Raw genomic sequence first — 12,980 nt, 5'->3', positions numbered from 1 at the left:
AGGTTAACGATTTTAACGATTCTGCACCAAAACAACTCATATCAAACTTGCTGAAACGCTGTTCAAATCTAAACTCAGAATCTTCATCTTCATCAAAGCTCACTACATTGCTGTTGTAATATTTTAGTGAGATTAAGCTTAAACGATTAAGAGAAATATCACAGTTTGTGATTATAGCTTTCAAGAAGCATTTGTAATACTCTTAGAATTGATTACATTAAGTTGTAAGGAACTAGAGTGATCGTGTGGATCAGAATACTCTAGGAAGTCTTAGGAGTGAACTAAGCAGATTGTAACTAGAGTGATCGTGTGGATCAGTAGACTCTAGAAAAGTCTTAGAGGGTATCTAAGCAGTTGTTCCTGGAGTGATCAGTGTGTGATCAGTAGACTCTGGAAGACTTAGTTGCTGACTAAGTGGAAAACCATTGTAATCCGTGCGATTAGTGGATTAAATCCTCAGTTGAGGTAAATCATCTCTGCGGGGGTGGACTGGAGTAGTTTAGTTAACAACGAACCAGGATAAAAATAACTGTGCAATTTATTTTTATCTGTCAAGTTTTTAAAGCTACACTTATTCAACCCCCCCCCCCCCTTTCTAAGTGTTTTTCTATCCTTCATTTGTGTCGACCTTCATGTGGCTCTTGGCCTTATCAGCAAAGTTCAAACGTCCATCTCTGATAGCATTCTGAATTAGATCCCTGAAAAGAAAACATTGTGAGGTTTTATGGCCTAAAAAACCATGATACTTACAAAAACCTCTCTTCTTCCGTTGTTCTAACGGAGGAATTTTAAAATTAGGAGGCACTATCATTTGGCCATCTTTCACTAGTAAATCAAATATTTCGTCACACTTAGTGACATCAAATGTATAAGTTTTCTTAGGAAATCTATCGCTCTTATCATTCTCTACTGGATATTTTCCATTGGCAGGGGTAAGTAATTTGCAAGCATATGGTGGTGCTTCTTTTAGTTCGGCTAGATCTACTTCGACCTCTTCTACACTGTATGAGTCTTCGAAAGATTCGCTATCAACATCTTCTGCTTCGACGTACGCTACCCTTTCTTTCTTGTAGCCCTTGTTTGCCCTAGCCTTTTCTGCTTTTAGACGTTCGACCTGTCGAACCCTATCTGCCAACTGGGCCATATCCCTTAGATATTGAGTATCCAGTTTCTTTCTAATTGAATAATCTAAACCACCAGCAGCCATTTCGACTAGTTCATGCTCTGGGACAGTCGTAAAACATCTTGACTTTAACAAACGGAACCTGTTTAGATACTCATCTATAGGTTCTGTGAACTTCCTCTTGATGCTAGCCAATTCTTTCAGACTTATCTTGGTCTGACCCATGTAGAATTGTTCATGGAATAATCTTTCCAAGTTTGCCCAAGCGTCTATCGAATTTGGGGGTAGGGTAGTGAACTAAACAAAAGCATTTTTTGTCAGCAAACTAGGGAAGTATTTAATCCTTAAATCCTCATTCCCTGCTAAATCTCCTGCTTCTGTCAGATACTTGGCAATATGTTCCACCGTTGATTCACTAGTGTCCCCTGAAAACTTTGTGAATTTGGGTACTTTGGTCCCTCTAGGTAATTCTGTTTGCATAATATAATCCGCTATGGAGGATGTATAATTTGGACGTCGAAGTCCAGTACTGAGGCCATTGTTGGCCATAACTCTCTCTATCATGGCAGTTAGGTTATTCTCTGTAGCCAGGTTTTCTCTCTTGACTCTCTGAACTACTTCGTCTGGGTGTTCGTTCCTACCTACTACCCTTAATCTGGGTCTTTCTTCCTCAAACTCTTGCTGGACGGGAACAGTTCTTTGATTCGAAGCCTCTAAATCTATTACCTGATTCCTTTCGACCATTGTCGTTCTTTGTGGAGGAATCACGCCAGCAGTGGTTGCACTAGGCGGAGGAACCGCATTTTGGATACGCTCTAGAATGGGATCGCCTTCCCGATAAGAGGATTGGTTATTTCTGCGCTTGGGTTGTTGAGCTCCCATGAATTCTGCCATTCGATTCATTTGGGAAGATATTTTTTGAAAAGTATCCACATTCTCCCGATTAGTATTAGCAATATTGGTTGCTAATGGATTTAAGATTGACGTTAATTCTTTGGCCAGGATTCCTAACATATCGTGGTTACTTGCGTCCATCTCTTGTCGGAATGCTGCTTGATTGCTTGTGGTAAAATTGGGTATTTGGGCAGAGAAGCCAGTGTTTTGTGCGCTTCGACCCACTGAACCAGCATTTGGCGAAAACGTTGCTAGGTTAGTTGCAGTGTATGTAGGTCCTGCTCCTCGTGTGCCTGTCATATATGGATATGGCATTCCATATTGACTGTTTGGTCTCCATTCGAATGCGGATGATCCTGGGGAGGATAACTGATTTGCAGCATTTTTCGAGGCAAGTTGCATTTCGCTCGCACTTGAGGATGGAGGCGCGGTAGTCGACACTGAAACTGGAATAGTCCCTGTCATTGCTGCATTATTTTCAAGCATAGCCTGGGAACTATCCATAGGTCTCGATCCAGTCGGACCCGGTATATCCTGCGCTCCTTGAGTAGAAGTCGAAACATGCGTAGAATTAGCCGCTCCTGTTCCTGACCCTTGTGGGGGATCTTGATCTCCCCCTGCACTGGTCGTAACGACCATTTTCTTGTTGTACCTTCGTTTGGGAATCGGTTGTGCACTGTTTGTTAATTTACCGTTCCTAAGGTTCATACAAGGTCTTGATATTTTTTAGACAAAACAAAACAATCGATTAATAACAATCTGCTTGACACTGTCCCACTGGGCGTGCCAATTTGTTTACGGTGATTTCCGATAAACAACCGCTAGTCTTCCAAACTATAATAAATATGATTTGGTTACTCGCAGGATCGACTAGATTGATCCTAGGACATAGTCAAAAAGGTTGTTATTCATGATAGTTCGAATTATGTCTATGGTTGGTGTGTCTTGAAATAAGAAATACTTAATCAAGGAAATAAAGATTAGCAATCACCTTGTTATACACGTAAATATAACATCAGCGAAAGGTAAATCAAAGATAAAAACATAAGACAAAACTGTAAAAGTGCAAGAATCTTAAAGTGCAAGAAAAGTTAAATGCTTCGAAAATTAGATGACATGAAAGTAAAGAGTGCAGGAATATAAATGACATAAAGTAAATGGAATGCAGTAAATATCGAAAGATACTTGAATAAAGAGAAATACACATGTATTTAAAATGGTGTTGGTGTCATACGTACATTTCTCAGCGAACTCTTTCTCTTAACACTTTATACTTGAGTAATATGTGAGTGATTTGTACAAAATGAACACACGGAATCCTAACATTAAGACCCTTATTTATACTAGTTTCGACCCTAACGGTCCTATACTAATCTAATGCCACGTTACCCACAGAAAATCCAGGGATGCCATCTGTCTTCGTGCAGTTACATAAACTACTTCGAAATTCAAATCATCCTGCCTGAATCTCCCTTCGACGCGTGGCAACATAATTAGAAACAGGAATACCACGAAAATACGCTAAGCTTCAGTACTTTGCATATTTCGCAAAAAAACATCTAAGTCCCAAAGACCATTCTTTTCGAATTTAGCTTCGGCGCTCACTATCTTTGTTCCAACTTAAACATCATTCTCGAAGCATGGCCATCAGCCGCCATTTTTATCTTCAAAGATGATCATCAGTAACCATCTTTCTTTGAATTCCAAATCTTCAAAAGACATTCTTCTCAAACGAAATCTTCAGCTAACAGTAGTACTATACATCTTTGTGAGAGGCACACCACTTATTCATCAAAATTCTTAAGGTGATAGGTGAGTGGATTCTCCCACCTATAAATGTTCACGTCACCACATTCATATCCAATGTGGGACTATTTCCCCACTTACTCACACTTGCATTATTATTCTAACAAATATATGCACAAACCTACAATATTCCTTATAAAAATATTAAAATTATATATGACCAACATGATTGTTAGACTTCTGGACTTTATGCTTAAATATGAGTTATTGGTCAAAAAATTTGTTATTTTAACTAGCTAGTGGTCTATCCTTTTTGTTGTCAAAAACAATTTGCAATTAGGCATATGTTAAATGAAATATTTTAAATTTTCAAGATATTACATTCTCAACTATAAAAATGAGAAGAAAAATATAATTGTAGAGAAGAAATTTAAAAAACAACAAAAATAAAAGAGAAGTTTAGTCTACATGTCATTAGATGACTATCAAATGTAAAAGGGGACAAATTTGAGGGTCAAAATCAAGCAATTAAAAAAATTGGGAGATCCAAATCAAACAAATTAAATTTGGAAGACCAAAGTCAAACAATTGAAAAATTTAGGGTGCCAAAACTGAATTTAAGCCTAAAGTTAAAGAGGAACATTTATGATAAAAAAATTAAATGGAAGATTTTTTCCATTTGTTTTTCAAATCAGCATAAACTTGCTCTTAATCGGACCTAATTTATTTCAGTCTGCATAATTCACAACTTTTTAGACAGATTGAGACACAAAACGCGCCAGAGTATCTCCATTAGGTCGAACATGTTCTCCATGGATGATATGGTATGGTATGTTTTAAATAGCTCTACAAAATCATAAATAATTTTAATTAGGCTTAGTTACAGTTTTAGTCTCTCTATTTTAAATTTAAATAGTTATAATTCTTCTATTTTAAATTTTAATAGTTTTGGCTCCCTCTCATACTTTTGCACTTAAAATTAACGATGTTTTCATTTTTTTTTAAATGACAAATTGAATGTAAAACATAATAAATCATTGTATATAAATCTATTATTGAACTTTGTAGATAAAAATATAAGTTAAAAAATAAAAATCTTATTAATTTTTATAAAAAACCGTGAGAGAAGACTAAAATTGATTGAATTAAAATAGAAAATTAAAACTGTTTGAATTCAAAATAAAAAAACTAAAATTATTTTAACTTAAAATAGAGAGATTAATTTCATAAATAAGATAAAATAGAAAGATAAAACTATAATTTGACATCTTAATTATTATGGTAAATTTTATCATCAAACAATTTCTGAGTCAAGTAATTTAAAAGTAAGTTGCTGAGTTTAAAAAGAGAAGATAATAGATTTACCATGACACCACCGTTTATAAATAGATTTATTTGATAATAATTTATTAACATATAATAACTTAATAAATAATTAAATTTAAATATCGTCATGACAAAACAAATAATAGAGATAAAAAAAATTAAAATACTTTTTCATAAACTTATTGGAGAACATCTAAGAAAAATACATATTAATTTAAACAAAACTAGATACTTCCTCCATCTCACAATAGGTGTCATCTTTTCTATTTTTATTTGTCTCAAATTATTTGTCCATTTAAAATACCAATGTGAGATTTATTATTTCTTTCCATTAACTTATCCTTATTTATTGTATTTTAATTCATTTAAGTATTTCACTACCTATTATTAATAAGGTTATTTTAGTAAATGAGACTCATTTTATCATTGAAATCAACATAATTAATCATTTTCTTAAAAAGTATTAAAATTTCAAAAAAGACACCTATTGTGAAACAGATGAAATATTAATTTAGTGGTTTACATTTTTTTTTAAAGAATCGATTTAGTAGTTTATTTTAAGACATATTGAAAATTATATTTATACTTTGTCGCCAGTAAAAAAAAAAACAACTTTTGATCATAGAATATAATAAAGAAAAAAATGAATTCTTTGGTAAGTTTGTCACTTGTCATTTTATTAGCATGCTTACTATTTTTAAAACTTCTATTAATAGTAATGTTACTATAATTATCTTAAATATTTTTTTTTAATTTTTTTTATTTTATTATTCATTATCCAATTAATACTAATAAATAATTAATTAGCTTGGGCCTTGAAAACATAAAAGCAACCAATCCTTTCACATTCAATTTGGTTTCTCAATACATAAGTGAATTAATAGAAACCGTGAAAAACACTTCATTTCATTGTTCAACTCAAAACCATTCTTCTTCATCTGCAATGGTCAAAACCCTAAATTTCGCCGTTTCACTCAAAACTCTTATTCTTCTTCATCTTCGAAATTTTGGTAGTGACTCTAACCTTAGGGTTTCTCTGTTGAGATTTTCTTCCATTAAATTATCTTTACATTTATTTCACTTAATTTCAATAATTCCTTATTTCAAAAACACTTTTAACTTATAATTGATTTACATTTGAAAATTTTCAAAATTATTAGAAACTAATTGATGTAGATGATTGGAATTACACCAATGATATATCTGAATAAAGTTACAGAAGGATACGTAGCAAAGGTTGCTGAAGAGGTTGATGTCTCTATCTTGTGGATCCCTTTATGCCTAAATTAAAACCCTAAATCCTTTATTGATGTTTCTTATTTTAGAATTTACTAGATTATTGTATTAGGTTTAGGATGCAATCCAAATCAAATCGAATCCATCAATATGAATCTGAGTTACTTTTTGTTTTTGTAACTCTTATTATTCTATTGGTGTTTTCGTGTAGTGATCCCGACAAAGGCAAGGATACGTAGCAAAGGTTGCTGAAGAGGTTGATGTCTCTAACTTATGGATCCCTTTATGCCTAAATTAAAACCCTAAATCCTTGATCGATGTTTCTTATTTTAGAATTTAGTAGATTATTGTATTAGGTTTAGGATTCAATCCAAATCAAAATCGAATCCATCAGTATGAATCTGAGTTACTTTTTGTTTCTGTAACTCTTATTGTTCTATTGGTGTTTTCGTGTAGTGATCCTGACAAAGGCAAGCTTGAACGCAATGTTGATGAATCATTCTCCGAAAATCAAGTTAAGAACATGGCAATGATATATCTCTTTGTAATAATTGACGTTGAAGATTTGGTTTATATAGTGGGAAAATATTGAAAAAAATGATTGAAAAGTTATATTCCATATTTTTTAAAAAGTAATGTATGAGACTAAACACAAACTAAACTAAATAATCAATTGACTTTTTGTTTTCATAGTTTATTTTTATTCAAATCCTTAGAATTAGTTAATTTTTTTCCTAAACACAAGTAATGTCATTAATGCTGACATCGATTACCTAGGCTAAATAATATTATTGCTACCAACTTTTGATATTTCAAGTGGAGCCAAATAAATAAGATACAACTCTTTCGGTATTCTCTATGCATTGTATGGGAACTCAACAATCATTATCAATGATGAAACTTGAATACACTAACTATACACTCTCTCCTAAAATCATCAATTGATTTTTTTTAGGTACCATTCGAAGAAATTTGAAAGAGTGGAAGTGTAAACTCATGGTGGACTCTACTTTCTTTTGTTTTCAACGGTAGAGTCCATGGCGTATTTTAAATAGGAACTCATACAAGAATCGAGTATAAGTTGGCCTTTCATCATAGTCATTGTGTTCAATTTGTTTAATATTGATATGAAGTGAGTTGATCATTTTCTCATGGCTTTTGGATCTCAATTAAATTTGAACCTTATGTATTATTGTGTAAAGTAATTAATGATTTGTGTTATTATTTTTTGCTGAAATGTCCATTCTAAATTCTTATTTCATTGGGAGATGATATATAGATGGACATTCTTTGTGTAAGAGCACATTTTTTATGATTTATTTATTGCTTTTGTGTGTGATAGGCAATATTTCATTTTAAAACTAATGCTAATAGAAAATAATTTTAAATTGTACTAATTTGATAAGTTAATTCAACATGTTAAATTGATAAATGAATCATTAACTTATTTTTGTCAGTTATTAATTTAAAATAAAAAAATGAAATTCAAAATAAATTAAATATACTTTTTTTAAAAAGTATTCATACTATATCCATGTAAATAATTAACATTTAGTTAAAATATTTTATTCTATTTAAATCTCAATTATTATAATTATTAAAAAAAACAATCTTTTTGAAAATAATTGAAAGATACAATTTTTAGTTTATTAAATAGAAGATGTTGAGACATATATTTATATATTAAATTCATATTTTTTATGCTAAGATTAAGATTAAAAGAAATTAGTATAATTTTCTACACTATAATATATAGTTAGAGGTTTAGTTATTGTTATTACACCGTTAGGCCAACTCAAAATAATCAAGTATTTAAATTCTTTTTTGATACAATTATTTATAATGATTCAATTATTTTAAATAATACAATTAAAATTTTCTATACAATAGAGATTATATAATCATTGCTTATTAAGTAGTTAAATCATTTATTTCATACGTACTACAAATAACTTATATATTTATTTTTATGTTATCATAACTTCATTTGTAAATCTTAAATAATTATAAAATAATTTTTTAGCATAATTTTTTTTACTTTATTTGTACTTTTATATAACTATTATTCAACATGATTATGTTTTATTTAACATTTAAATTTGTTATTATTTCTTATTAATTTCTAATTTTTTACTCTATTAATTGTTCCATTTTTTTAATTATGACATTTTAACTTAATTTACTTCTATATAATATAATAACTACTGATCAACATCATGTTTTATTTAAAATTTATTGTTCATTTCAAATGTGTGTGTTACGCAGAGGTATCCATGCGAACACACGAATATCCTACTACTATTAACAAAAACAAATTATAATATTATTATTTTGTTTATAAGCTACTAATAACAATTTGTCTCGTGCCTCGCACGAATATACACACTAGTATAAAATTAAAGAGGAACATTTAGATTCAAATTGATGATTCTTTTCATTCTTTTTTTCAAGCATAAACTTGCTCATAATCCGACCTCCTTTATTTCAGTTGTGTAATTCACAAAAACTTTAGATTGATTGAGAAATTGTCTCCACCAAGCCAAACATGTTCTCCATAGATGATATGGTATGGTAGGTACCAAACCTAATGCATTTGTAAAAACTTCTTTTAAATGAATCGAGATTTTAAATGTAAACTGAATTTAGAAACTTACAAACATTAAAACAATTATTTGAGTTTCAATAGAGTTTTAAGAAACCAATCAAATCAAATGTTTGTTACTTTTATTTAAAACTATAAATATAACTTATCTTTTTTCACTTAGAACAGAGCATTCTAATAAATCCTTAACAAAACTAAAATATGGGTTCATTCAATACTATTTGTCTAAAGTTAGTATGCATAACAAATTTTATTTTGTTAATCCAAACAGGACTTTCAAATGATGTTACCAATCCACCCATTGGATCCCCTACACAAAGGCAATATTCATCATATGAAAAATATCTAATAAATTGTGCTAACAAACTACATTCAAATTGTTTCGAGGAGATACTTGCTAAAGCATTATTTACTAATGCCACAGTTAGTGATACATGTTGTGTTAATCTTGAGAGGGATATGGGACACAAATGTCATGAAGATACCGTGAGATATTCTTTGTCATTTATGCGTCTCATCAAAGCAGATAGAATTAGGTTTTGGGAAAGAAGTAAATATATTTGGAATGATTGTGTGTCTAGATTATTAGATATAATTTCTCCAGCTGAAGCTCCATCTGATTTTTAAATGAATTCAATACTTATGAAATTGTATATTTATCTATAAACTGTTTGAAATATCTGTTATGCATATATACATAATATATATATATATATATATATATATATATATATATATATATATATCATCAAATCATGTAATAAATAGATTGGACCTAGGCTTTTTTATAAGCCTATTTAGTTAAATAGATTGGACCGTAGACCATAAAAAAACCCTTTAAACTTATCAGGCCGACCTATTTTAATAAATACGAATAAATTTATTAATTTTTATATTGTATTTTGTACTCTATATTAAAATACAAAAGTAAATTTAGTTATCTGAAAGAACTTGTGAAAATAAGTCGAAAAACCCTTATGAATAATGTCATAAGTTATTTTCATAAGTTCTCCTAACAAATAAACTCACAAAACTTACGCTACTATGTAATATCAAATAAGTCAATGTAAACAAACATTTAGCTTTATTGTAATTTTGATTGTCTAGTATATTAAAACATTAGTTGAATTGTTTATTTACACATGTTCAAATGATATAGACTTTTTAAGTAGATAGTAGGTTATCAGGCCGAAAAAATAAGCCTATGATAGGCCACAGGCCAGAGTTAGGTTTTGAATTTTTTAGCAGGTCAGACTCAAATTTAGCAAAACTTAGCATGGCCCAGACTATTCTCACTCCATAACACAAAACTTGATAATATTTACAATAGATAAGTTTTCAAATGTTGCTTGTGATGAGATTTCAATATGAACTTGATGAATTAAAGCTTGTGAGGTTAGTTGGATAGTTTTCATTTTATCTGATGAACTACACGGGTGTAATCTTCTCTTTGAATTTTTAACTAGATAATTAGAATTATTACAAGTCCCATCTAAATTGGTCTTAGCAAACCCTTTAGGTCTCCCATGGTGCATGAGTAGTAAATTAGCACACAACAAATTCTTCAAATAACTTAAAATAACCAATATCAATAAGTGAAAACTTATCCTTTTTTATGCATTTGGTACATATGGTATCTGACGTGCTTGTGTTGGTAGTTCACCATTCACACAATTAAATAGTACAATAAGAATTTCCATTGGAAATTCCTTAATTGTAAACATTTTTGTTTAGGTCAGGTTTTTTACAAGCCTTATTATTATATCCATACTCTAAATAAATTTTTCACATATATATTGTATTTGAAATTCCGCACTATCTCGTTCTATTCGATGAAATTTCTTAGGCCTCTATGGACTATACTTATATTGAATAGGCAAAATTTCTAAATCAACGATATTATTTGGCCATTTATATGTAAACTGAATTTAGAAACTTACAAACATTAAAACAATAATTTGAGTTTCAATAGAGTTTTAGAAACGAATCAAATCAAATGTTGGTTACTTTTATTTAAAGCTATAAATATAACTTACCTTTTTTTCACTTAGAACATAACATTCAAATAAATCCTTAACAAAACTAAAATGGGTTCATTCAACACTATTTGTCTAAAGTTAATATTCATAACTAATTTTATTTTGTTAATCCAAACAGGACTTTCAAATGATGTTACCGATCCACCCATTGGATCCCCTACACAAAGGCCATCATCATCGTATGCAAAATATATAACAAACTGTGCTGAAAAACTACATTCAAATTGTATTGAGGAGATACTTGGTACTCCACCATTTACTAATCAGACAGTTAGTGATACATGATGTGTTAACCTTGAGAGAGATTTGGGACAGAAATGTCATGAAGATATCATTAGATATGTTTTGCCATTTCTACATCTCATCAAGGCAGATAGAATTAGGATTTGGGATAGGAGTAAAAATATTTGGAATGATTGTGTGTCTAGAATAGATATAATTTCTCCGGCTGAAGCTCCATATGATTTTTAAATGAATTCAATACTTATGAAACTGTATTTATTAAAAAACTGTTTGAAATATCTGTTTTATATATATATATATATGGGACGACTCAAGTGAGAACACTTGGTTATAATAAGAAATGAGAACAGTGAATCACGACTACTAAATTTTGATTTGTTAATTTTAAAGAATTGGATTGATTTCTCTTTCTACGTTGATTTCAAATAAATATTAAGGATTGATCAGAAAGTATATGTCAAAGTCCAACAATTTGATAAACTATATATATAAAAAACATCAAATCATGTAATAAATTTTATTCAATTTTTTCTCATTGTTTATTTTTAATATGGGATTGATCAGAATTTCACTTTCTTAAAAGTTAATACGTGAATTATCACAAATTTAAATCTGCATCTATGTAATTATCAACTAAATTTAGTTAAAATATTTATAAGAAAAATGGGTGATGCACTGACAATGTAAATTTTTTTATAAAATAAAATTATGTTTTACTAAACCTTTTGTACATGGGAACATGAAGTTATTGATCAAAATATTGATTATTAACAGAACAAGAGATTATTGATCAAAATATTGATTATTAACAGAACAAGAGATTATTGATCAAAATATTGATTATTAACGGGACATGAAGTTACTGATTAAAATATTTTTTAAGATACACGGGGACATGAAGTCTACTCTACTATCTAGTCATTAATGAAAGATGCCACCATTCTACCAAAAATGTCCTTCCATCTTTTAAAATTTACAAAGCAAAAAGGGTTGTTTTGTCTTTTCCTAATCAGACCAATATTCCAACATTCAAACAAATGTCCAAGTGACATGTGTATTGACCATTGATTTTCTTTTCTTCACATGTTTTCTCTCCAATATTTTCACATTTATTTTAATTTCCTCCCTCAATTTTCTTTTTCCTTTTTTATTTTTCTAAACATAAATAAATTAATAATCGAATCTTTCTTAATGGAACGAAAAAGATCACGTAAAAATTCACTCAACAAAAAACATAATTATTTTATGATTATTAAAAAATTGTTGATAATTATTAAAAAAAAATATTTTCAAATTTCTACTTTACTGACGGGTCACTATCAACAAAATACATTTTTCATTTTAGCTAACAATTTATTTGAGACACAAAATTCTTATTTTCAAATGTCAAAATTTTTATTTTTCTCACGGGGCATTATCAGCAAAATATCTATTTTATTTTAATTAACAATTGTCTTTATTTGAGACACAAAATTCTTATTTTCAAATGTCAATTTTTCTATTTTTATCACGGGGCACTATCAACACAATACCTATATTATTTTTATTAACAATTCTATATAAATACACAAATGAATGACAATTTTTTATATATATATATATATATATATATATATATATATATATATATATATATATATATATATATATATATATATATATATATAGGATAAGATCAAATGATCCCAAGGTGTAGAAGTTTAATTTGACACCAAATCTCAATCGTTAAAATAATTGATCAAACGGGGTACTATATAGTCTATTTTTTAGG

The sequence above is a fragment of the Vicia villosa genome, linkage group LG1 (assembly GCF_029867415.1).
Source record: "Vicia villosa cultivar HV-30 ecotype Madison, WI linkage group LG1, Vvil1.0, whole genome shotgun sequence".
NCBI lineage: Eukaryota > Viridiplantae > Streptophyta > Magnoliopsida > Fabales > Fabaceae > Vicia > Vicia villosa.
Note: the sequence above shows the minus strand (reverse complement) of the source record.